The sequence below is a fragment of the Sinohyriopsis cumingii genome, chromosome 17, assembly GCF_028554795.1.
Source record: "Sinohyriopsis cumingii isolate HCF-2022 chromosome 17, ASM2855479v2, whole genome shotgun sequence".
Taxonomy (NCBI): Eukaryota; Metazoa; Mollusca; class Bivalvia; order Unionida; family Unionidae; genus Sinohyriopsis; species Sinohyriopsis cumingii.
In genome coordinates this window covers 83043957-83069015 of record NC_142977.1, presented here as the reverse complement: position 1 = coordinate 83069015, position 25059 = coordinate 83043957, and the positions used below count along the sequence as shown (strand labels likewise).

At 35.2% G+C, this 25059-nt stretch overlaps 1 long non-coding RNA gene across 18 annotated transcripts; it reads right to left on the bottom strand.

The window, feature by feature from the left end:
* Positions 1–7968: 7968 nt before the first annotated feature.
* On the bottom strand, positions 7969–25041 carry LOC149779329 (uncharacterized). 18 transcript variants are annotated; one of them, XR_016415610.1, is made up of 6 exons: positions 22046–22061; positions 21238–21304; positions 17165–17220; positions 14506–14783; positions 11960–12332; positions 7969–10080 (listed from the first exon to the last, which is right to left on the bottom strand). It is a non-coding gene; the product is annotated as an uncharacterized LOC149779329 (long non-coding RNA). The 18 variants fall into 18 exon arrangements; XR_016415614.1 differs by lacking the exons at positions 21238–21304; positions 22046–22061 and adding an exon at positions 24979–25022; XR_016415616.1 differs by lacking the exons at positions 21238–21304; positions 22046–22061 and adding an exon at positions 24949–24985.
* Positions 25042–25059: the final 18 nt, after the last annotated feature.

Sequence of the window (25059 nt, the reverse complement as noted above, 5' to 3'; positions counted from 1 at the left end):
CGGAGAGCCTAAGGGTCACTTTATAAAGAGAGGACGTAGCAGTAGCTACATTGAGGATGTTGTTAACAAAATTTGATTCCTCGATATAGGAACCATCCTGAAATATACAACCAAAAAAACAAACATACGAATCTCCTCTGCGGTTTCTTTCAACCTAGATGTTCCAGACTTAAACAGATCATTTGTAAGCGTTGGCATCAGACTGAATCATCCGGAAATCAGAAGTGCGTGTTTCGAGACGTTCCTATGGTTAAATACCGTATATATCAAAATCTGAAATACCATCTGGTAACTGCTAAGGTAAGATAAGACTACAGATCACAGATTTATTCTCATACTGCTGCAAAGACCAATGTTTCCCAATTTGTAGATATATACCCGAAACCAAATTTTTCAGAAATTCCACAACAGGGAATTTAGTATCAATCTCAAGATAGGATGTCAAACCAAAAGTGTAATAGTTTTCTGAAATATACGATCTGTGTTGGCGAAAATGTTAGTTTCAGAAAACGAATGAATAGCCCATAAGAGCCACATTCATGACAAAATCAACGCAAAACTCGCCTAACATTCGGAAATTTCTTTCAAGACAATTAAGTCTACCGATTTAATATAACCTGAGGTGTACCGTTACACCATTATCTTGATATAACTCCTTTCGAACCCCCATATATATCTTTACCGTATTTAAAGCTATTGTAAACTGTGTATTCCAAATTTACCGCCCGTTTTGCACTACATATGGATTCAAGTTTCAATTAATTTCACTGTATGGTTATACTGAACTTTGAACCATACCATCGTCTCAATTATCTTCAAAGAGAAACTCAAGGTGAAGTTCTTGTTATAGGTTAACCTGCGTTGATTTGAGAGGCTAAACTGTCAATATAACAACGTGAAATGGGTCGCAGATTTCACATCGGATCAGTAAAAATACTTCGTTAATCTCTGTGTAGTGTCGCTAAAATGTACACACACATACACTCACTATAACGCTTATGTTCTAAAGAATATAGTTCCCATCATTTTTCAAAAGTGCCATTGTAAAGTCTCTGCTGAAGAAACCAACACTAGACCATAACGATTTAAAGAACTACCGCACAGTTTCTAATCTCCCATTCATATCAAAAATCTTAGAAAAGGTTGTTCTATCCCAGCTTGTATCTCATCTAAATTCAAATAGTCTTTTTAGCAATGCACAATCTGCATATCGCCCTTGCCACAGCACTGAAACTACTCTTCTAAAAGTAGTTAATGACATTCTCTTTGCGTTGGATAGCGGAAAGATTACAGTCCTCATCCTCCTTGATTTGTCTGCAGTATTTAACACAATAGACCATGATATATTACTTCACCGTCTCCAGCATGTATTTGGCATTCATGATACAGCCTTACTGTGGTTCAATTCCTATTTGGTCAACAGGACACAAATTGTATCTGCAAATGGAATACACTCCAGCCCAGTTGATCCATGTTGTGGTGTTCCACAGGGGTCTGTTCTTGGACCTGTTCTCTTTAATTTGTACACACATTCGCTCTCAAGTGTCATAGATCATCATCCAGTGTCTCACCAGTTGTATGCTGATGACACCCAAATATACAAATCTAGCCACCCAACTGAAGTTGATGCTACCATCCGAGGTGTAGAGAGGTGCATTTCTGATGTGAAATCAAGGATGACATGTAACAAGCTGCAGATGAATGATGATAAAGCTGAGGCCATTCTGATCACAACACAAAGACTTTCTCATTCACATCCTTTACCTCAAACAATAAATATCAGCAACACCAAGATTAAATTCACACAATCAGTACGAAACCTAGGTGTTACTCTGGACAGTACTCTCACATTGCACCAACATGTCATGAACATATGCAAGGCTGCATATCTTGAGCTGAGACATATCAGCTCAATTCGCAAATATCTTTCAGTTGATGCCACTAAAACACTTGTGTGTTCATTAGTACTTTCAAGACTGGACTATTGTAACTCAATTCTGTCTGGTTCATCTCAATATCTGCTCCAGAAACTTCAAAAAGTTCAAAACGCAGCTGCTCGGATCATACTTAGAGTACCATGATCAGAGCACACCTCCCCGCTGCTCTGTACCCTACACTGGCTATCCAATCGATCCAGAATCAAACACAAAATTTGTTCTCTGTGCTACGTTTCACTGTCGGACTCTAGTCCAACATACCTATCTGACCTCACCCATGTGTACACACCAGCAAGATACTTACGCTCCTCTTCTGACAATCGTATACTCATTATTCCAAGTATGAAAACAAAGTCATATGGACAGCGTTCTTTTGCATACCAGGGCCCAGCAACGTGGAATGAATTGCCCACTGAACTTAGACACAAAGACACAGTGATCACATTCAAGAGGGCTCTCAAAACTCACTTATTTCGACTGCAAGAACAAACTTAAAGACCTAATAATGTTTCCTACCTGAAATATTCTCAGCATGTTTTTTTAATGTTTTCTAATTTCATGGTGTTTGTTTCTGTAATCATATCATTATATGTTTTTATGTTATAGGTGTTGTCTAATGTTGTAAAGCGCTTAGAGCTTCTAAAGATTAGGCGCTATACAAAGTCATTATTATTATTATTACTATTATTATTTAATTTAACATAAGAATGCTTAAGTATAAGCCGCGTCCGACAATCAAAATGTGAGAGGAAAAATGTCCTAAAAATAGACTGGTACAACATTCCTTGGTACTGATCTGGACTTTAAATTTTTTTGACACGAGTTATATCAGGGTAAGAAATTTTCATTGGAATAGAATACACCCCTATATGTGAAGAAATAATGAATTAGGTCCGTTCATACGATAGTTATACGCTATTAACTGATCCATTGTATTAAAATGAACAAAGATCAAAATGGCTGACTGAAAAACCTGCACATATGTAAATATTTGATTGTGAATTTATAATTTGAGATAGACACGTCAATGTTTTGTTATTAGTTTTTAATAAGAATAATTACAATAAACTCCGGAAATTAGATGAAATAAAAACTTGTCTGTTAGACGATGTTAGAAAAGTAAATTTCAAAATATGATACATGTTCTTATTTAAATATTTGAATGTAAGGTGCGTCTGTGTATGTGTGAATGTAAATGAACGTATTATTTATTATGAATGTCCTTCTTTTGGTACAGTTATTCTTGTTGTTTCCAAAGATTTCCGTATTTTCAATGCATATTATTCTAACATGTTCATGTATTGTACATCTTCTAGTTATGTACCTAGTTGGTATCCTCACTGTCCTATTGGATTAACCGAAGTAAATAAAGCCTAGAATTGTAAATGGTGAGAATGGTTCCAGTTTATTATCATCACGTGTACATTCTTGTCGTAGACATATTTTGCCTTTGATGAGTAGCCGCTTCAGTGATGTGCCCTGCTCTTGGTGGAATGGACCTCCATCAAAGTTTCTTCATCAAATTGTTCAAAAGTCACACCTTTTACGCGAGTATGAAATTTAATTTTCTTGCTGAAATGAAACGTGTTGTTATTTCTATTAGAAAATCATAACAAAATTCAGCAATGATATATGGACGATTTCTTAACACTTAGTTGTATTATCTAAGTATCTATAACGTGTGTAAATTATCAGAAAAGTGTGGGTTTTTTCTACTCACATTTCGTACCGATTTGGAATAATTTCCACAAATTTGAGAGAAACTCTCACCAGGCTGATGTCCCACCCAGTTACATTATCCTGACACCTGGCCAACCAGTTTTAATGCTGAGCGCCAAGCGAGGCAGCTGTTAGTACCTTTTTTGTAAGTCTTTGGTTTGACTCGGCCGGTCAAACCAAAGACTTACAAAAAAGATACTAACAGCCCGCGATCTCCCGCATCCGAGGCGGACGCTCTAACCACTAAGCCATACCGTAAGATCACCGAAACGAACAGCAATGTGAGCGAATACGTCAAGACTGAATTTATCTTGGCAAATAATACCTATTAAAAGGCGAAGTAGCGCCCAGTTACCCACGTTTCACGCTCCAGTGATCACGACAATAGTGTGCATAAATAAGTTTCTCTGAATCTGCATATACATACAATCATGAAACTTAATGGTACGTTCACATCGGACGGTTCTACTAGCTATCGGTCAGAATAGATCAACATGATCTACATTTTAGCGAAAGGGGTCATAGACACATATATATGTAAAGTCTTGAACTTTGATGTGTGTACCCATGATTAAAATCACCGCATCAGACGGTATATGCCGGTTGAACTGGTATAAATATACTTTTCATGCCCCATTTAATATTTTGGTACTTTGTATTTACATGTAGTACAGCGTCTTGGATATTTTTGTATGTGTGGTCATGATATGTGCAGTCACCCGTATCGCTGATAAGTACCCATGACAGGTAAATTGTGTTCAATTACCTTCTTTTCTGTCGAGTGGTCTAAAGCGCTCTTCGTTATGGATCACTGCCATCTCACCTCTGTCTGCGGCGGTTCGAGTCTAAGATTCAGCCAATGTGGGCATGTGAGAAAGCTTGCCAGTAGCTTCTCGTGGGTCGGTGGTTCTTTCCGGGGTTTTCCTCCACCATTAATACTGGCCGCCATGTATAGCCTATCGTGCTGAAAAATGGCGTTAAACCCCACAACAACAACAACCTTCTTTTCTTGATAAAGTGGTTATATTAATCTTTGGATATATACCAGCGAAGCAGACAAAGCGAAGCAGAGAATCAGGTACTACAAACACCTTAAAAGTTGTTTCCGTTTTAAAGGTGAAAAAAAGAAAATCTTTCATTTCGATTAATTTCATGAATGGTATAGAGTTACAACTCTGTTGCATTCAGATTGGTTGAATCCCCGCCTGGAACATTTCTAAATTACCAATGCTATTCTCCTGCATAAGAAGCCTTTATATACTGTATACAACAACTGACTGACCGATACAAAGGTCATATCATATCATAAAACAGGTTTGTCTCTATTTTACAAGACAGTTGGTACAGCATTTGATAAACGTTGTAACTGTGTATTTCAATCCCTTGAGGTCACTTTTTGTAGATTTTAATTATTTATATACGTAATCTTAGTAATTATTTGTGAAATGACAGTGTTTAAATATATTCACTGTATAACTGAAATTATATTGAAATATGACTGCATTCTGCAATTGCAATTTATGGCGGATACTGGACATCAAAAACCAGTGTGGTTTATTTGGTTTTCTGTTTTGTGACACGTCAATACTTGCAGTTTATTTACTGTTTAGTAAAAGAAAGTTGTTGTTGTTTGCTGTTGTGGGGTTTAACGCCATTTTTCAGCACACGATAGGCTATACATGGCGGCCAGTATTAATGGTGGAGGAAGAACCCGGGAAAACCCCGGAAAGAACCACCGACCCTCGAGAAGCTACTTGCAAGCTTTCTCACATACCCACATTGGCCGAATCCGAGACTCGAACCAACGCAGACAGAGGTGAGATGGCAGTGATCCGTAATGGATAGCGCTTTAGACCACTCGGCCACTCGGGGCCCCTGTAAAAGAAAGTAAAGTACCTTGTTCAGACACACGCCACTTTTGCTGACAGGCTGATCTGGTGGTAAAATTCGAAACCAAATTAGTAGTGCCCCGAATGATTCACACGAACTACTGTGCCTCCACGGCTTCTGGATCACCAAATATTCCATAAAATGTATGGTACTTTTCTAAGAATTGCATACAGTGTGCTCAATGCAAATTCACCTTTGGCGAAACGTTTGCCTGGAGGTTGTACTCCAGTCAAGGTTAACATGTGTTATCTTCTTTTTGCTCCGACCGCTCTGGTGGCCTAATGGTAAGAACGTCCGCCTCGGAAGCGGGAGGGCGTGGGTTCAAACCCCGGCCGAGTCATACCAAAGACTTAACAAAAATGGTACTAACAGCTGCCTCGCTAGGCGCTCAGCATTAAGAGGTTAGTGTTAGAACTGGTCGGCCTAGTGTCAGAATAATGTGACTAGGTGGGACATCATGCTACATGTCTGCGGCATGATGTCCCAGTGCTAGACATCACAATAAACTGCCACACTGCAGACATCGTAGCAATATGACTGAAAAATTGTTAAAGCTACGTTAAAAATCTAAATCACACACACACACACACACACACCTTTTGCTTCAGTTTGAACTTGTAAAAGGCAGAGATATTTTATGTTTCTCTTACGAGCAAGATAAGGAAAAGTTGGCAGTTAAGAATGAATGGATTACTATATCATTAAAAAGAGATAAAAGTTTTTCTTTGATCTAATATGCATCATCATCAGGTAAGGGTGATAATAATTCAGCCCCTAGTTTTGATATGTTAAGAATTACAAGAAAACGTTATAGTATAGGAGACATACATACATACATACATACATACATACATACATACAAACATACATACATACATACATACACCTCTTAATACTGAGACAGCTGCTAGTACCATTTTTGTAAGTCTTTGATATGACTCGGCAGGGGTTCGAACCCGCCCATTGATGCCAGTTTAAGCAAACTAGCATGTCCATCTTGGGAAAATAAAAACAAAAATATGACCAGCATTCGTGCGCAACCAACTTATTAACCTTGTCAGTGATAAATACAATGCTGCTGTTGTGTTTGTGGCTAATTCAAACAAATAACTCCAACTATTTATTAGACCTATTTTTATTTTGTCACTAAACGAATCATGATTATCTCCTTCTCAGAGGCGTAGCGGGGGGGGCGGGGGCAGGGGGGTACATATGTCCCCGGGCGCCAAGGTACAGGGGCGCCAAAATGAGGCTTACAACATTACATTATAATAAGTAAACAAGGGTAATATTCAAAAATGTGATTAAACGGGGAGGGGGCTGGGGCGCCAATTTTATAGTTCGTCCCCGGGCGCAAAATATCATAGCTACGCCTCTGCTCCTTCTGCAGCGTTATCAACATTCTTTCCTCCATCAAGAAAAATAATCTGTTTACCAAATTTGATATAATCATACAAACTGCAATGGCAACGGGGGCAATCGTAGTACATCTTTCTTACATAGTTGTGTTTTTTATATATATCCCCACTATTATCTAATATTAATTGTTTCACTAACATTTTAATTCTCTTCAATTTTTGTATGAAAACTCTTTTCAAACGTGTTAGATGTTCAGTTAATTGCGTTTTTCTATTGTCAAAACCTTCAACAGTTCCTGAAAATTAATATTTCGTTTGGATCTCCTTTGTGATGTCCTTTTTGATATCCCAGTATTTTGCTCATATTTTCATCTTAATATTGTATAGATGAAAATTTAGAATTTTAGCGTTGGCATAATCCATTAATGATATTCCAAGTTGAATAATCGCTTTACCTCAGGTGTTCGTTTTCCGCTTTGAATCCTTTTGTTGCAAATAATCTTTCAGATTTTCTACGTCCCTTGCCTGTTGATCCAGCATCTCATTACTCTACATTGTTTGCATCTCAAGATCAACAGGAACTTGTATTGGTTGTCAGATTTAATTGTTTGTTGTAGTGGACACTTAGGTTGTGTTTGTTGCAAAGTGGGAAATGCGTCACACATATATGCAGGGCCAACAAATTCTGTTATACCAATAACTGTGGATAAACGCATGGCCACTATTTTACCATTTTTTTATATATAAAAAACCCCTTAGGTTTTGTTTGTTATCAACAGATCCATCGTTTCGATTTATTTTAACCAAATAATTCATAGTTTATTTGCACGTCATATATTAACTATGTTATGATAGGGTTTGTATCGTCTCTTGCTATGAGAAGGAATTACTCACAAGTTAATAAATGACTTTGCCCATGGTTAGAGAGAGAGAGAGAGAGAGAGAGAGAGAGAGAAGAAGAAGGAGTTCAGGCTCTCTGACAAGGGTGTTACCAGTAACCATGTAGATACGGCTACATCTTGAGGAATAAGGTACGGAATCACTGTAAGGAAAAGACAGCGCTGTTCTGACTCGAGAAACGAACTTTTTTATTGATATATATAATGCTACATTCTAAAGATACATTTATAAAGCCTTTTTAATAAAAATACACTAAATACATAAACAATTACACTTTCCCATCAAGCTTACCAACTTCATTTGTATAATTTCTGCCTTTTAGAACGTAATACAGATAGGTAAATCTCGATTACTTTATGATATCCAATGAGTATAAAATTCAATAGTTGTGATTAATGCAACAATCATTTTGAAGAAATGTATTTTACTAAATTTAAAATAGAATACTAATTTGGAATAGGTTACTGAACATTACTCATTATTACAAAAAGAATCTTTTATTTCCAAATTAAATCTAAACATGAAGTTGGCAGCGGATTCATCTTTTACAATAATACATACTACAAATGCAATTAAACATTCCATTATATTATAATATAAAATATAAAGAACTCTCAAAAATGTTGGAAAATCCATCTTTGTAATAAACAGGTGAACCACATTTCTAAAATAATGTATTACTGGCTGTTTGTCTACTTTTAAGAGAGATATAACTTTATTTTCTAACATTGACTTTTTATACATTGACTATTCTTTTTCGAAGTTACTCAAGCCCGCCGCGCAGAAAGAAAGAAAAATATGATATCAGGCTGGATAAGTAAATGCTCCTCAGGAATTCCTTTTAGTGCTTCATCAGTTAGCTCGATCTGCTTTCCGTCAAGCGGACTCATCATAAGAGGATTCTGGATTCTATAGTCGCATAGGTCAGCCCGGGTCGGTTGCCACGGTGTACGGTGTCTCCTTGGCTCCCGTGTCCTCGGCAAGTTTGTGTCAAGAATGTCATTAAAACATAAGTGGAAAAAAAGACAAGAAAAGGGAAAGAAAAAACTGAACAGGTACAGTTTTCTTCACACGATTACGAGTGCCATGGTAGCTCAATTGATACAGCATCCATCTTTGATCCAAGGGTCGCGGGTGCGATACCCACCTAGACCAGCCCGGGTCTGTAGCCTTGATACGTCCTTGGCGAAAGGCACGTAACCCAAATTTTCTTTGCATTATATTGCCAATCATTTTTATAAAAGTGCAAATAAAACAAAATAAAAAAACGAAACAAACAAACAAACACATATTTGCATCGTCGTTCAAGAGGTATAATCTTCGTTCAAAGAGAGTTAGCTTAACCCATCGCGAGCACAGTGGTTCGTTACAAAGAAAATTTGGTGTATCCGTCCATGAATCAAGGGATGGGGGTTCTAATCTGTAACAGTGTTCTATTGTGATGGTGAGTTGGAGCCGAATTTACTGTGGAACAAATCTATGGAGGGGGATTACCGCCATAATTCTATGCATGTATTTTCTATTTTTCCTTGATGCATTATTGTAAATGACTGCTTGCAAATGCTACTTTCATAATTCTATCCATGTAGATTGTATTCTTCATTGATGCAAACTGTACGTGGCAGTTTTCTAATGCAACTTTCCTTCTGCATTATTGTAAATGGCTGCTTGCAAGAGCTACATTCATAATTCCATCCATGTAGATTGTATTCTTCATTGATGCAAACTGTAAAGGGCTGGTTGCAAGTGCTTAGATCTACTTTCCTTCTGTGTCATTGTATCTCGCTTTCTGCCAAACGCTGAATTCATTCCGTAGTTTGTCTTATGGCAAATGCTATATCAGTTATTACAAGTTTTTAATATTCTATTTATAAACTTGCTATATCGCAAATTACATCGTTCCAGCTGTTGATTTTGTTTTGCATTTTACAAATTTTGCCTTGCAACGCCGTAACTTCAAAATGTTCTCCTAGTCCATGCTTTATAACAAATTGCAGCTTGTAGAATCATGATTATAATGTTGCATCAAGCATGTTGCAAGTTAGCATCAGGGAAGTTGGCATGAAATAATGCCTCATTATGACAACAGATGGCACTGTGAAATGTCAATTTCTTACAAAACGACTAATCCCTGACTCTAGCGACATGAGATTATACCACTTTACGGTATTGTTGGGCGTCTATTTTAAAATATCATTCAAGTTACCTTGCTGCGGGTAATGGCATATTACAGTCAGCTGGTTTCCCAGATTATTAACAATCGGAAAGGAGGTGGCCTGTAAGAAGCATAGAACAAATTAAACTTATCAAATTGTATACAATTAGATATCTCTTACACAATGTTATATATTCGCTGACCCTTCACACCCTCTTTTGATTTGGACATTTTGTAAAAGTTATGTGTAATTTACCGCAACCGGTATCATAGGGTATAGCCGAATACAAACAAAATTTAAACGATATTACATCTTGTCATACCTGCATAAACACCAAGTTGCTGAGACATCTTTCCGATCGTTCTCAAAATAATGTGTGTGTGTGTGTGCGCATGATTTCGATTTTTAACGTGGCTTTACTTTTTTTTAATCATATCGCTACGATGTCTGCAGTGTGGCAGTTTAAAGTGATGTTTAGCACTGGGGCATTATGCCGCAGACATGTAGCATGATGTCCCACCCAGTCACATTATCCTGACACCAGGCCGACCAGTCCTAACACTAACATCTTAATGCTGAGCGCCAAGCAGTTCTCAAAATAAATATGTTTATATTTATATGGCCTAAATTGTTGTAGACGTTTATTTTTTATTTTGGACATATGTGTTTTAGTTCTCTGATATTATTCTGATTTGTTTTTAATTGAAAAGAAAATATTAAATCTATTTAGCCGAATAATATATATATATATATATATATATCATATCATGGCTTTTAAAGTATTGGCATAAAACAATTTGATATACCAATACTATTGGTATATCAAATTGTGATCCACCCATGTTGCAATAATACGCATATATATACATTCTTGGAACTGTGCGCTGTCCATTCTATTCCTATAGATCAATGTTGAATTCCCACTTGTTAATCACTAATGAGGTATGAAAATAACGATAAAAAGTAATAATAATCCCCATTTTCTAAATGAATTTAACATGATACACAATTTAATCTCAATCCTTTTTGTTTCCCCCTCCCCTCATGCATAAGGGACATAATATGCAGATATTTGGAGTGAGAGAGAAAAAGAATTTGGGCTGGATGAAAACCTTGAAACTAAACTTGCACCAAGTAACTTACAAGAATATGGTTCAGCATGTGTTTACATCCCTTGCGATCTATCTACAGTGTTTATATAATCAGTGACACAAAGTTGCAAAAGCCTCATGATATAAGAAAATAAATTCTAAAAATATGGATCTATTTTCTATATCTAAACATAAAGAACATTTCCAAACAATTATGAGATGCTTTTTTCCTCAGATTTCAAACTGAAAACTACATTTTGTATCATTTAAAATCATATGCATCCATATATCTGCCTTGGAACAATGAATCAAGTAAATTCCATAATTTAAATGACTTAATCACTCAGAAGACAGAGAGTCATAAGCAAGTTAGTTTCTTCACAGAATAATAAAAACCACAAGCCAATTTCTAACTACAGTTGCAAGATGTCTTAGAAGAAAGTAACAACTACTTTATAAGCATGTAATACATTTAATCTAAGTTATAGGCCCCAAGACTATTCATCAGATAAGACAAGGCTGGGTTTCAGAAACTGAAGCCACACAAGTACCAGTTCATTACTTTGTGAAAAATGGGGTCATTATGAGAAAATGGAGATGTATCTGCTGGTGATGAGTGGTTAGTGAGCAATCAAAATGTTGTTCCAAAGTCGTATAGACAGGAAATTCATAGTCAAGCCCATGAAACTCCTAAGCTGTCATTTAGTTGTCAATAAGACTTGTCACAAGAACCTGAACCATTTTTATTGGCTGAAAATTGAAAGGGATGTTTATAAATGCCGTAGATCTTGTCACACTTGTCAAATGGTAGGAAGCCCCAATCAGAAGATACCTAAGGCACATCTGCAACCTATTCCTGCATTTGACGAACCATTTAGCAGAAAAATGGTAAACTGTCGGTTTCTTACCTGATATCAAGTCAGGCAGCCAATACCTCCTGTTCACCATAATGGGTGCATCCACAAGATTTCCATAGGCTATTCCTTTAAAGAATGTTACAGCAAAAACTGTTCTAAAAGTTTTGGTAATTTTTTTAACATTTGTTTGCTTCCCCAAATCTGTCCGGTCTGATCAAGGGTCAGATTCATGTTTGGATATTTCCGACAACTTATGCATGAATTAGACATCAAACAGTTTAATTTTTCTGCCTAATCTGGGAAAGCTTTCTTCAAATTTAGTCCTGAAATATGCAGGGTCACTGTCCTTACAAAAATTTATCTTTTTATCTCTCAGACCAGCATCATAAAGGCGCTTTCATTCATCTCTGCTGGGAACAGTGTCCTGAAGAAAAGATGGAAAATAATCTGTTAGTGTGTGTGAAAGCACAAAAAATACCAGACCCTCACTATCACCCAAAATGAAGTCCAATGTGGCATCAGCAGCAAAGATGAGAACAGTAAAGATCAGCAATATCCTTGACGTTTAGTACCCACCACCCCCAATTAGTCACAAAATTACTACATGTCAGTAGTGAGTAAATCTGTCCTATCTATCATTCCATTACAGATGATACTTATCTAATGATGTGAGTGTGGCACTGAAACCACCTTCTGACAATGTCATGACAATATTACGAGTTTCACCATATTAATCTTCTACCACAGAAATAATACAGGCATGGCAATATGCACACTTCTGTGTTTACAATCACAATACATCTTGGTGTGTCCAAAAATATTCTCTATATTTCCGCTTAATATTGCTTCTTTTATCTGATACTGAACACAGTTTAAATTAGGTGTGGTGAAGTAGGTCAGAGTGTTTAGAATCCAGGGTCTCTTTTGTTTTAACGTGGATATTCCATTGGTGTTCTTTTAGTCTCAACTGTACACTACTAGGACTAGACATACTGCACTGGATGAGAGCAGACCTGCCAACTCTTATGATTTTTCTGTAAGTCTTACGAAAATTACCCTTAAAATACAGACTTACGACATACTAGCAAAATCTATGGAAAAATGATCGTTGTTGATATATCCGGATAATTGGTTTATCCGTGTTTTATTGGTATCCAGGTTTCATCTTAGAATTAGTGAAATTAGTCAGGAAACCAGACTAACTTTACAGCAGCACCCTAGATGCTTTAAACTGCACCAATTTGTTCATGTGAAGCATCTGGATGATCAAACTGTTGAATATAGAAATTTTAAAAATGGCATCCAGATAGTGATGCATGTTGAAGACGAAAGGAAAAATAAGCTTCTAGAAAAGTGTTAATAATCAACACAGAAGAATAAAAAGGAGTGTTCATATTCTTGTGTATAAAAGCTGAAAAGGACACAATTATGTCTATTGGACATCTCATGCCAACATGAGTATGTCTTGTGGAGGGAGATATGATTGCCGTCGAATGTGAAATGGAAAAGAATTTCCAAGAATTATGTAAAGTTGAGAGATAGCAACAAGCCACTGAGCTGCATCAGGTTTGGAAATAAGAGTTTGTGCAACTGTACTGGTGGTAAATAAAGTATACGCATACTTTACAAACTTTTCAGTTGAACATAATGTTTATCATCGATGCGTCAAACTTTTAATTATGTTTTCCAGCTTTACAATAGCAGTTATTGATATTTTGTTACACCTTACTGAAAACTAGTCAATCTTATGGAAAAAAATCAACTGCCTTACTGAGATGGACTCATCAGGGTTGCCAGGTCTGTGAGAGACAAACTTAACGAGTCAGAGATAGAACATAGATCATAACAATAAGATATTCTCAGGCTATATTCTTCCTGGTATCTCCATCACCCAAAACTGGATGTATCAACAATGGTTCCTTGGTTAGCATGCAGAACTCATGACCGAAAGGGTTTAGGTTAGAATCCTACCAATGGACCAGCCTAAGTCAGCTACTGTGGTGTGTCCTTGGGTAAGGCACTTTACTCCAATTGCCTTTTCACTAAATAACCAAACTGTGTTGCTGTGCTGATAAACACCAAATTAAACTAAACTGGATGGGACTGCTCCAGTGACCTAACTGGTTAGAACGTCTGCTTCTGATGCTGTAGGTCGCAGGTCTGAACCCTTGATGAGTCATATCAAAAACCTAAAAAAATGTTACTAACAGCTGCCTCACTAGGTTCTCAGCATTAAGAGGATATTGTTAGGACTGGTCATCCTGGGGTAAGGATAATGTGACTGGGTGGGACATGATGCTACATGTCTGCAGCATGATACCCCAGTGCTAGACATCACTATAAACTGCCACACTGCAGACATCATAGTGATATAACTGAAAATATTTCAAAGCTATGTTAACAATCCAAATCACACATATACACATGCACACACACACTGGATATGTACCTAGTTAAGTGTCATACAGAACTACTATGAATTTTTGCCAAAAATATTAAGGGACATACAGAATTTGTGTTTCCATATAAACAAAGGGAGTTTGTTCAGAATTGAAAAAAATCTATGATTTAAAAGATAGCTGGGTTTTTCTTTATACCTCAGATGTGCTTGCTAACTAGCAAAATCTGTGGGTCCAATGTGATATGGGGTTCATGACCCTGCCTCTACTGTTTCCCCGTCTTGGACTGGAGAACCCTCCAGCAGTTCTGGGATGGCTGTATGGAGCAAATATATTGCGTACATTTTCGTTAATCTCTGAAATAGGTCTTGGTGTTGAGCCACCTGTGGTACTTGCTGCACATGGGGACTATGATAGCTGAAGACAGGGCATTGACAGCCTTCCGCTGCAAGCTGCTGATTGTTCATCATCTAAACCTAAAACAACAATAAACTGGCTATATTATTAGTAAAAAAGGAAAACAAAATAATGGCCACAAAATAACTATTTGCTTTTAGGTGAAAACTTGAATGCAAGGAACCCTATAAAAAATCATCAACTACAATTTATGGTACTAATACATAAAACTACATAATGTTTGATTTACTTGTAAACATTAATTGTATCACAACTTTAGCATATGGATTACTTGCAAATGAAATAGGGGTAATGAATTGATTGATTTATTGATCTGTGATTATATTACTCTGATGTATGAAATATTAGATAGTACCTTAAAATGAGGGCTGAAAAGTTAATTAAGTCTGCTTAGTTTAGTTAATCTTGTTCATTACATTTTACAAACTAAAGGTGAAACAAGGTGCAAAATACTGAAGGTGCAATGATCAAAAAGGCTGAATATACATACAAAGGTACTAAAGCATGACAAGCAGGCTACAGTGACCTTAGTTTGGTGTGGCCAAGTCACTTTTAATATGTGATGTATCCAAAGAATAAACTGCATAAAATGCACTCCAGGATATTAAGTTAACACAAGTTGATAAATGAATTAATCAATACTATATGAGCAAAATGATTAATGTCTTGCTCTGTTACTGGAGTTTCCTTAACATTACTGTATTATCATCTTAATTACTGTACATTATTATGACAAAGTACTAGATTCAACTTTCAGGATGAAATGCAAGAAAGATTTTAATTTTTAAGATCAGACACTATGAAAAAACACCTGACACAAAATCAGACCAGCTGATGGTTCTATGATTTATTTAAAATAAAATTGGTGAATACCACATGAGTTGGTAAACTTAACTGGCCAAATTTCATCTCAGGTTCAGATATATATCTGGTATTTCTGTGATGGTCAAACATAAGAAATTACAAATTATCATCCTTTTCATAGTTTCTGCCAATAGTAAGTGTAAAAAGATTACTTTATCACCTGCAAAAAATTAGATTCTTCAAAATAACAGCACTTCTGTAAAGCGAATATAATGAATATGAATCAGGTAATAAAATGTTTTGGGGAATAATTCTTCAAGCAGTCACTAATGAATATAACCAGTTTGTTCTTGAGGCAAAATTTACAAATTTATTTGGTACATAGGAGGTTCTGTATGGAGATATTACCGAAGTAAAAGGATTACAAACACACTTCTATCTTTTCAAAACAGAAGACTGCACATGATAAACATGCATAAAACATTCAAATGAACAACATAACAAAAACAACAAACAAATAATTAACATCCTTCCTATGATATCACTGGTTTCCAAGTTTTCAGTATTTTACTGCCAAGCACCACCTATCCCATGTTTATCACCATTCACTGGATGACCGTAAGTTACTTGTTCTGCATCATCAGCTGGATCTATGAACATCAGTGTTTCCAATAATGGTCATATCCCATGTTCTCAAATAATATCTATATCTTTTTAAAATCTATATAACTGTAAACAATCTGTTAGCCAGTTGTCCTCTTAAATATCCTGTGATGTCATGCAAGAGTCAGATGACATGATTATCATAAATTAGAAACAGTAGATTGAATCTAAATACGAGTCAAAATGTAAAATATGTTAATGTTGTTGTTTTTTGTAAGTTCTGATATCTACATGAAGAAATCAAAAGAAGAATGCTCTGGTCACAAAATCTTATCAGAGCAAAATACAACAGTAACAGTGTATGAGATGACACCATCTATGAAAGAAACCAGGCTACAAAAAATTCAAAGAGCAAATTTCTGACATCAACATTAGAGTCTAGTCTTCAATTCATTTTGGACATAATTATAAGGTAAAAAAAACAAATGTGTACTTCCAGCTGCCTGACTGTCCCATTTTTTGTTGCTGACCAATGCACTATTTCCCCCCAGAGTAAAAACAAAAGTCCCAAAATATATCTGATGATTTAATTGAGCTGGTTTTGCCCAGTACTTGTAGTACTTAGTATATATATATATATATATATATATATATATATATATATATATATATATATATATATATATATATAATGTTTTCAAAATATAAAAAATACCTACCTACCCTAAATTTAAACCAGTACAATAGGTAACACACTTCTTATTTTTTTTATAAATGCTAAACTTAAATATTGTTTAGGTCAATATTTACAGGCATTATCAATATCTAAAAAAATAATTCAAGAGATGTTCACGTAAACACTATACTCAATATTCTCAATATATCACTGCTGGGTTTTCTTAACATACTTCCTCAGCTTTCATGTGAATTTGTAGCAATATATATATTATGATCCCTACATTAGGATACATATATGCCATTACAGATATTTTCTCGTATTAATGAGGTATCAGAGTAACTTGTCTTTCACAACCTGGAATCTACATGGTGTCTGTCTAACAATCTTTTCCCACAATCATCTTTCTGAAACTGGAAATGAAATGCATTTAAATAATAATCAAAGAACAGTAAATAAACATATATAATACCTTTAAGCATCTTTAATTACTTGTTTGCTGACTGCTAATTTTAAGACCTGCAATACTGTAGTACTCTGGGCTAAACACTTCATTAAAGTTCATAAACATTTGGCCTCTTGTTTCCAAGTCTGACTAAAGACCCCAAGACAAAGACTAACCCAAAACACCACTAAACTATCCGAAAACACTCTCACCTACCCAAGGTACATGTATACAATTATAGTGAATCGAACCAAAAAAAATGATAGTGATCAGTAAAATTCTGCATTATATAATTAACGAGTAAGATCAGGAGTTTTTTCCCCATGTTTTTAATCACCAAATGAAAGAACCCATGACTACCCTAAAACAGTAAAAGACTATCCCAAAACACCCTCAACTACCCAGGATACATATAGGCAATTAAATAAAATCAAACCAAAAAGAAAAGGAGTGATCAGCATAACTATCAAGTAGGATCAGTCAAGTTTTCCCCATGTTGATAATTATTGCAGGAGAGACCTCAAGACATCGCAAAACTATCCCAAAACACTATAAGACTGTCCCAAAACACTCATCTTCCTAGGATACATATAATTACAATAACTTAATGAAATATGCAAGTTTTGGTGCATTCTCTGTCTCTTTCTGATCATAGTTAATTCTAACTAAACCACTTTTAAAAGACAAAGAGCAACACAATAAGTCAGAATCATGTGTCACTACATTAATATTTCAAGAATTCTTTTAGAGTTTTTGTTTTTATAATCTTTAATGTGACAAAGTACAGTATGCTTAATAATTAGAACCTAAGGGTTCTGTATTTAGTTTTAAAATTCTTTACAGACAAAATTCAAAATTCATAACATCACATTAAATTTTCAGTTGTTATTAAGGCAAAAGGAACAGCATGCTAATCAAGACAGTGACAGCATCTATTGGACAAAAGGACAAAAATGCACCGATTGCTTTTTGCAGGACTTTAAATGGCAAATGGTACATGTATATAACAGTAATTCTAAATGACATCAAAAATGAAAGGAAATAATGAAAAAAAGTAATATATATGTGTGTATCTAATAAAAAAGAAAGCAACCCCCCAAAAAAATTTCAATAAAAATGGGCCATGGAAAGTGTACCTCCTTGTGGTGTGGCCTGGATACATATTGATAAATGAAAATAAAATGAGTATTCAATTACTTTACAGTGCATTTGGTATTTATATATCCATACATAACAGAATGCTTTTATTCAGTGCTTAGAAGTACAATAACTCTTTCATTGCTGTGGGTGACTAGGTAATAGGCTTAAACATTTCTTGGATTTTTAATTTTCAATGTTGGGGTATTTAAGATAAAACGATTATCTGTTCAAATGAAAAAATTTCAACATTAAAACATAATTTGAAGTGTCTTGGGGTGTTTCCAAGAGTGTTTGGTGCGTCTTGGGGTGATTAGTCACTCCCCTCAATCCCCTGTCAGTTGACCTTACAAGCTGTTTATTTAGGCAGTGAGATGTACAGAGGCTCATTACAAAGAAAATTATTTATGTATCCATCAATGAATAGAGGGTTGGGGTGTGTGTGCTCCAATCTTTATTTTATGTGCTATCTATGTTATTCTGAAATATGTTATTTTCGCTGGAGCATATGTACAATAGCATCACAGGAAAAGATTGACTTCTGTGAGGTGTTTCAAAATAGGTGACGTACTACACGATCTTTACGACAAGGGGTTGTCTTACGAAAGCTTGTGAAGAAACAAAAGGAATATATCACTGTCATTTCTGATGCGTACTTTTCTAAAATAACTAATATTTCCAAAATAATGAGATATCAATATGAAAGAAATACATTATGAAAACATGAAAGCCAATGCTTAAGTGCGTCAAACCTGGAGAATCTGTGATATGACAATACAGTACTGCAGTGCAAGGTGGTCCAACTGCAGGCCCGCGGGAATCTTTTGTGTGGCCCGCGCTCATACAAAAATAAGTTCTATAATTACAGCATATATTAGCATGTATGGCCTGATAACTTTATATTTTTGGGTTCATATGGCCAGCGGAGTTGAAGATGGACCTGGTCTAAGACCACCTAGTCCTACAGGTAAGACATAGAACATGTTGATCTTGTTTTAGGTGCTTGACGCCCACAACATAAATATCAGCGTCAGGTCTTACACGTAGGACTAAAGACCACCCTGCTGTTGTGATGGCGTTTTTGTTTTCCTAAGGTGCTATAAATCACTTAGAGGTTCGAAAAAGCACATGGTTTTAAAGAACGATTAAAACTTCTTCGTTAATTTACACCTAAAAAAAGACGGGACTGAAAGAATGACGAGTTGTTTTCTTTCCACACGTAGACCTATTAAGTTCTTTATGGTATCACGGTACCAATTGTTTTTCCATATACCTCAATGCTAATGTTTTGTGAAATAAATATACTTTCTGTCCTACTTGGGCATGCATGTCACACACTGTCATATAGAACAATGCTAGATTGTCAATTTGACAATGACATAACCAGGTATTCCATTGCATTTAAGAGAGATAACTCTACTGGAACTAGACAGGGGTAAGAGTTATCTAGTCACAACAAGCACATTTTCAGCCATGTGTACCATATTTTAAAAAAATCATAAAAAATACAAAATATGATCTAGATAGAAATTAACACAAACTCACATGTTGCCAAGAGGCTCAACTTTCTTTTAAGCCAAACAGAAAGTACAACTCTTACATAATGCACCAATCACAGCTAGTGTTGTTCTTTAATTCTGAATACAATGTTCCATACACCTTAAGCTCCACCCACCTGGACTTGCGCAATTGGTACCGTTATACCTATAGCAAACCTTAATTTTTCCAATAATCTGCGAAATAGTTCAGGACTGTATAAGTAACAAATATACTTAGTCTCACTTGTGAAAAACAATTTGATGAGGTACTAACCTATGTCTTATATGAATGTGTATAGAAATGTCATTGAGCTGTTTGAACTATTGTTTTCTAACTTTTGCTTCACCATCAAAATCATCTCTTGAAATAAAATGAATTCTTTCAACTATGAGTTGTATCTTATTCAAATCAGCACTTATTGAACTTCACATAGGTGATATGGGATAAATCACATTATGTCATATTATGTAATAATTAGGTCAAAGGTCAATGTACCAAATAGTATGTACCTGTCCTACTTCAAAATGTACAATTCACCTAAAAGAAAGGAATTTATATTTGTTTGGTAGGTGCAGAACTTAACATCAGAGACAGGTGGACATGACCCAATCTTATTATAAAGTTTAAGCTTTGACCGCTTTACACTATCTGCAGATACAAGAGGTCACGAACCACCAGTCCTCACACAAAGGTCCACCTACCCATCCTCTTTGTAACACAAATAGTAAGCTTTCCTCCTTTGTAATGTGAATAAAATTGTTTCAATAAGCCAATCAGTCACAAAATATAGTAAATCACAGCTTCTAAGTGGTTATGTTGGATTGGGGGGTGAAATTAGGGGAATAAAATACAGAAAAATGCCAAATATAAACACTAAGTATAGCACATCAAATGGAGTTAAAAACAGGAGGAAAGTGTTTATCTAAAAGGGAGAGGTAGCTTATGATAAAGGAATTAAAGGAGGCAAAATCGGCAATGCAAAAAATGAGAAGTGAAAGTTTGATGACCTTACCTTGGACAAATATATGGGGCAGGGCCCAATAGGTCCAAGGACAGCCCAAAGGCAACTGTGCTATCACATCCCTTACAGGTACCCAAATTTCAAGTGAAGTTGTGTTCATTTCCATTTAATATAAAAGGGTGAATAATTTAAATAATATAGATACATATAAAGTATATTTCTTCTACATAAGAATTTAATAATAATTGGCATAAGATAGAGAGAAACTTGATCCAAGCAGAACATACTTTATCAGTTTTTAAACTTGTAAACTTTACTGTGAGAAATTATTAAATTGATTCTACTTACATTTGCATCAAGATTGAGGGCTAATATAATACTTCACAAATCTTCTCTTTATTTTCATAACCAGTCACTGAAAATGTGAGATTTTATTTCCTTGAAATGTTATGACTGGTGTAAGGGAGATAACTGAATGATATACATAAGGTGTGGTAACCTCTAATCATTATCCATGTAATATAGATGAGTTCATCAACAACCTGTATTAACTTCATTGCAATTAAATTATCTCAGAATACATTACTGATAAAGTGAGAACCTAACATTTAGACTCCTATATTTAGTGGAGACCTCAAGAGTCATGTAATTTTAATTTCTAAGATGACGCAGCTCTTTCATATCACATAGTTCATATTTTCTACAATGCCGGCATGTAGAGTGCAGCCTTCCATAACCATGCAGATATCATCTCATGCCAATTTGGATTCTTGCGATGGGATGCAAAGTTTCAAGAACAGTGTGGATTTTAATGGAATGAATACACACTGTGTGACTAAAATGGTTATCATTCTGTAATGTTGGACCAAACATGGAAATTCCACAAGAGCAGATTGACAGAAAGAAATAGGATTAATTGAAAGTCAATAGTAGATTATAATTGGGCTTAAACAAGTGCCAATGGGAAATGCTGACTTAAGGAAACTGTTCTTGTTTGTTGGTGTTCACTGCTACTTCAACAAAAGGGAATGCAAGAGAACTGAACTAACTACATGAACAATTTCAAAGCTGGAAAGTGCATAATAAAAAAAAGAACAATTAGAGCAGGACAATTCAAATCAAAGTGGGAAGGGATACCATATCCTTAATAAATTACCTAAAAATTACTCATGCCAGAACATCCCACATGGTACAAGTGATCTATCTACAAGTGTACTTAGAGTGTTCTCTATCCTTGTTTATGGCATGCCTTACAAGAACAAGATAGCTGTTTTTGTACACGTGATTTTTCATCTTTTGCAGGTAAAATAGCCAATATTTAGCCAAAATCAACTATATTATGTTCACATAACTTATTTTGTTGCATGCATTCCAATCTAGGAGGTAACAGCACATACATAAAGGCATCAGGTAACACAAGTCTATATCTATCATAGCTATAGTTATCAAAAGTCCCCATCCAAAGCCATCTTGTGCTATTTTCTGAAGATTTCATACATTTTATTCTTAAAGAACTTTCAATATTTGAGCAAAACTGTTCAGCACACATTTGTTTTCCTACATCAAACTAGTATAGTTCATAAATGTCGCCCACATGTATGCGTTTCTATGGATACACTGTGAGGCTATTCTTTCCTTTAGGTATCACGGTACCAATTGTTGTTCCATATACCTCAATGCTAATGTTTTGTGAAATAAATATACTTTCTGTCCTACTTGGGCATGCATGTCACACACTGTCATATAGAACAATGCTAGATTGTCAATTTGACAATGACATAACCAGGTACTCCATTGCATTTAAGAGAGATAACTCTACTGGAACTAGACAGGGGTAAGAGTTATCTAGTCACAACAAGCACATTTTCAGCCATGTGTACCATATTTTAAAAAAATCATAAAAAATACAAAATATGATCTAGATAGAAATTAACACAAACTCACATGTTGCCAAGACGCTCAACATTTTTTTAAGCCAAACAGAAAGTACAACTCTTACATAATGCACCAATCACAGCTAGCGTTGTTCTTTAATTTTGAATACAATGTTCCATACACCTTAAGCTCCACCCACCTGGACTTGCACAATTGGTACCGTTATACCTTATATGCTGCTAGCCACACAAAATTAGTGCCGTAAAGCATTTTAACTTCTCGTTAGGAGCATTCATTATTTCATTGAGGAAAAAGACTTGGAAATTTAGAGCGCCATCTGTTGTCATAATGCCATGCTGATACTGTAGTATCCCACTGACTTATAGACAATTCGGCCCAACTTTGTGATTTTTCTTCAAACAGCAAGTAGATACTATGTAAGAGATATATATATATATATATATATATATATATATATATATATATATGTGTGTGTGTGTGTGTGTGTGTGTGAAAGAGAGAGAGAGAGAACACAAACTAACATATATTGCGCTTTCTAATTAAAATACTTAAAGACATTTATTTTTTATGCTTAAAAATATATGCAACTGCACAACGACAGTCTCAATTAAAGTTGTCTGGTCAAATTTATCTATATTGATTTATCAAATAATAATACTTAACAGATAATATTCTACAGAATACGCTTACATTTTTCTAAGAGTAGCGATATCATACATGAGATATTATACTAATATATTTGATTTTAGGCTTCAGATTGTAACACGTTATATTTCTGGAGTGACAAAAAAGGCATACACATTGTAAATTTTCGTGCTTATATTTTGATGCAGAAACTGTTATGATTAGAATGGTATTAATTTGACAACTTAAAATGTTTTTGGTGCTTTGAATATTCATTATTATCTATTTAAATGAAATTTAAAATACGATAAATTTTGGTAAAGATGCATCTTACGTTGTGCACATTTATCTGTCTTTTTCGTAACTCATAATAGCAAAACGCAATAATGTTCTGAATTAAATTTATGTGAAATTATTGCAAAATACCTAATTATGCAATTTTCAACCATTTTCCTGGTATCATTTTATTTGTAAATCATAACAAATACGTTCAAGTACGAGAAGGTCTCTTGTAACGTATGTATTTTGCTTGAGAATTAAGGTTTTGAGACCAAGTGGGCAAGTGCCTAACAAAATCGACCTTCTTCCACAGGAGATATGATGCATCTCATTATTGTCTACGTAACTCCCAAAGCATCACGTCCATCTCTACTTCTTTTTATCAGACGTCCTTTCTCCACAGTAATATTTGTCTTTGGTACGGTTTTCCTAAAGATATCAGAAAGCTCCTAACCATTATAACTTCTGAAAACATTTATCTAGTTCACCAAATGTTTCAAATTTTATTCTCAACCTATTCTATTTTACAAACTAATTAAAATGAGAATGAATAATTAAGTTACCTAATGCAAGGATTTTGAACTATACGGTAAAAACATATTATATTAGAATTGTCAAAATATATGTTAAAAATAAATACTTGTTAAAACTATTGTCAGTTGTATTATAAAATTGGGCCGAATTGTCTTTCAAGTTGGACCGAATTGTCTTTTAAGTTGGGCCGAATTGTCTTATTTTCAGTCCAAGTTGGGCCGAATTGTCTTGGGCCGAAATGTCTTTGGGCCGAATTGTCCAATAGCCATCCCATTATAACAACAGATGGCGATACAAGCTGGACAAGAAATACGATACTGACAAAATTAGATTGTTGCAAGGCCGAATCTAAATGAAATCAGGAGTTGGAATGGTGTAATTTGTAATATGGCAAATTTATAAACAGAATATGAAACTTGTAATAACTGACATAGTATTTGCCATTCGACAAATTACAGAACGAATTCAGCGTTTAGCAAAAAGCAAGATACAATGACGCAGAAGGAAAGTAGATCTAAGCACTTGCAACTAGCCCTTTACAGTTTGCATCAATGAAGAATACAATATACATGGATGGAATTATGAATGTAGCACTTGCAAGCAGCCATTTACAATAATGCAGAAGGAAAGTAACACTTGCAAACTGCCACATACAGTTTGCACCAATGAAGAATACAATATACATGGATAGAATTATGAAAGTAGCACTTGCAAGCAGTCATTTACAAGAATGCATCCAGGAAAAATAGAAAATACATGCATATAATTATGGCGGTAATCCACCTCCATACAAATCTGCCTGTGTTTGTTGCTTTCCTAAGGGAACCAGACTACGTT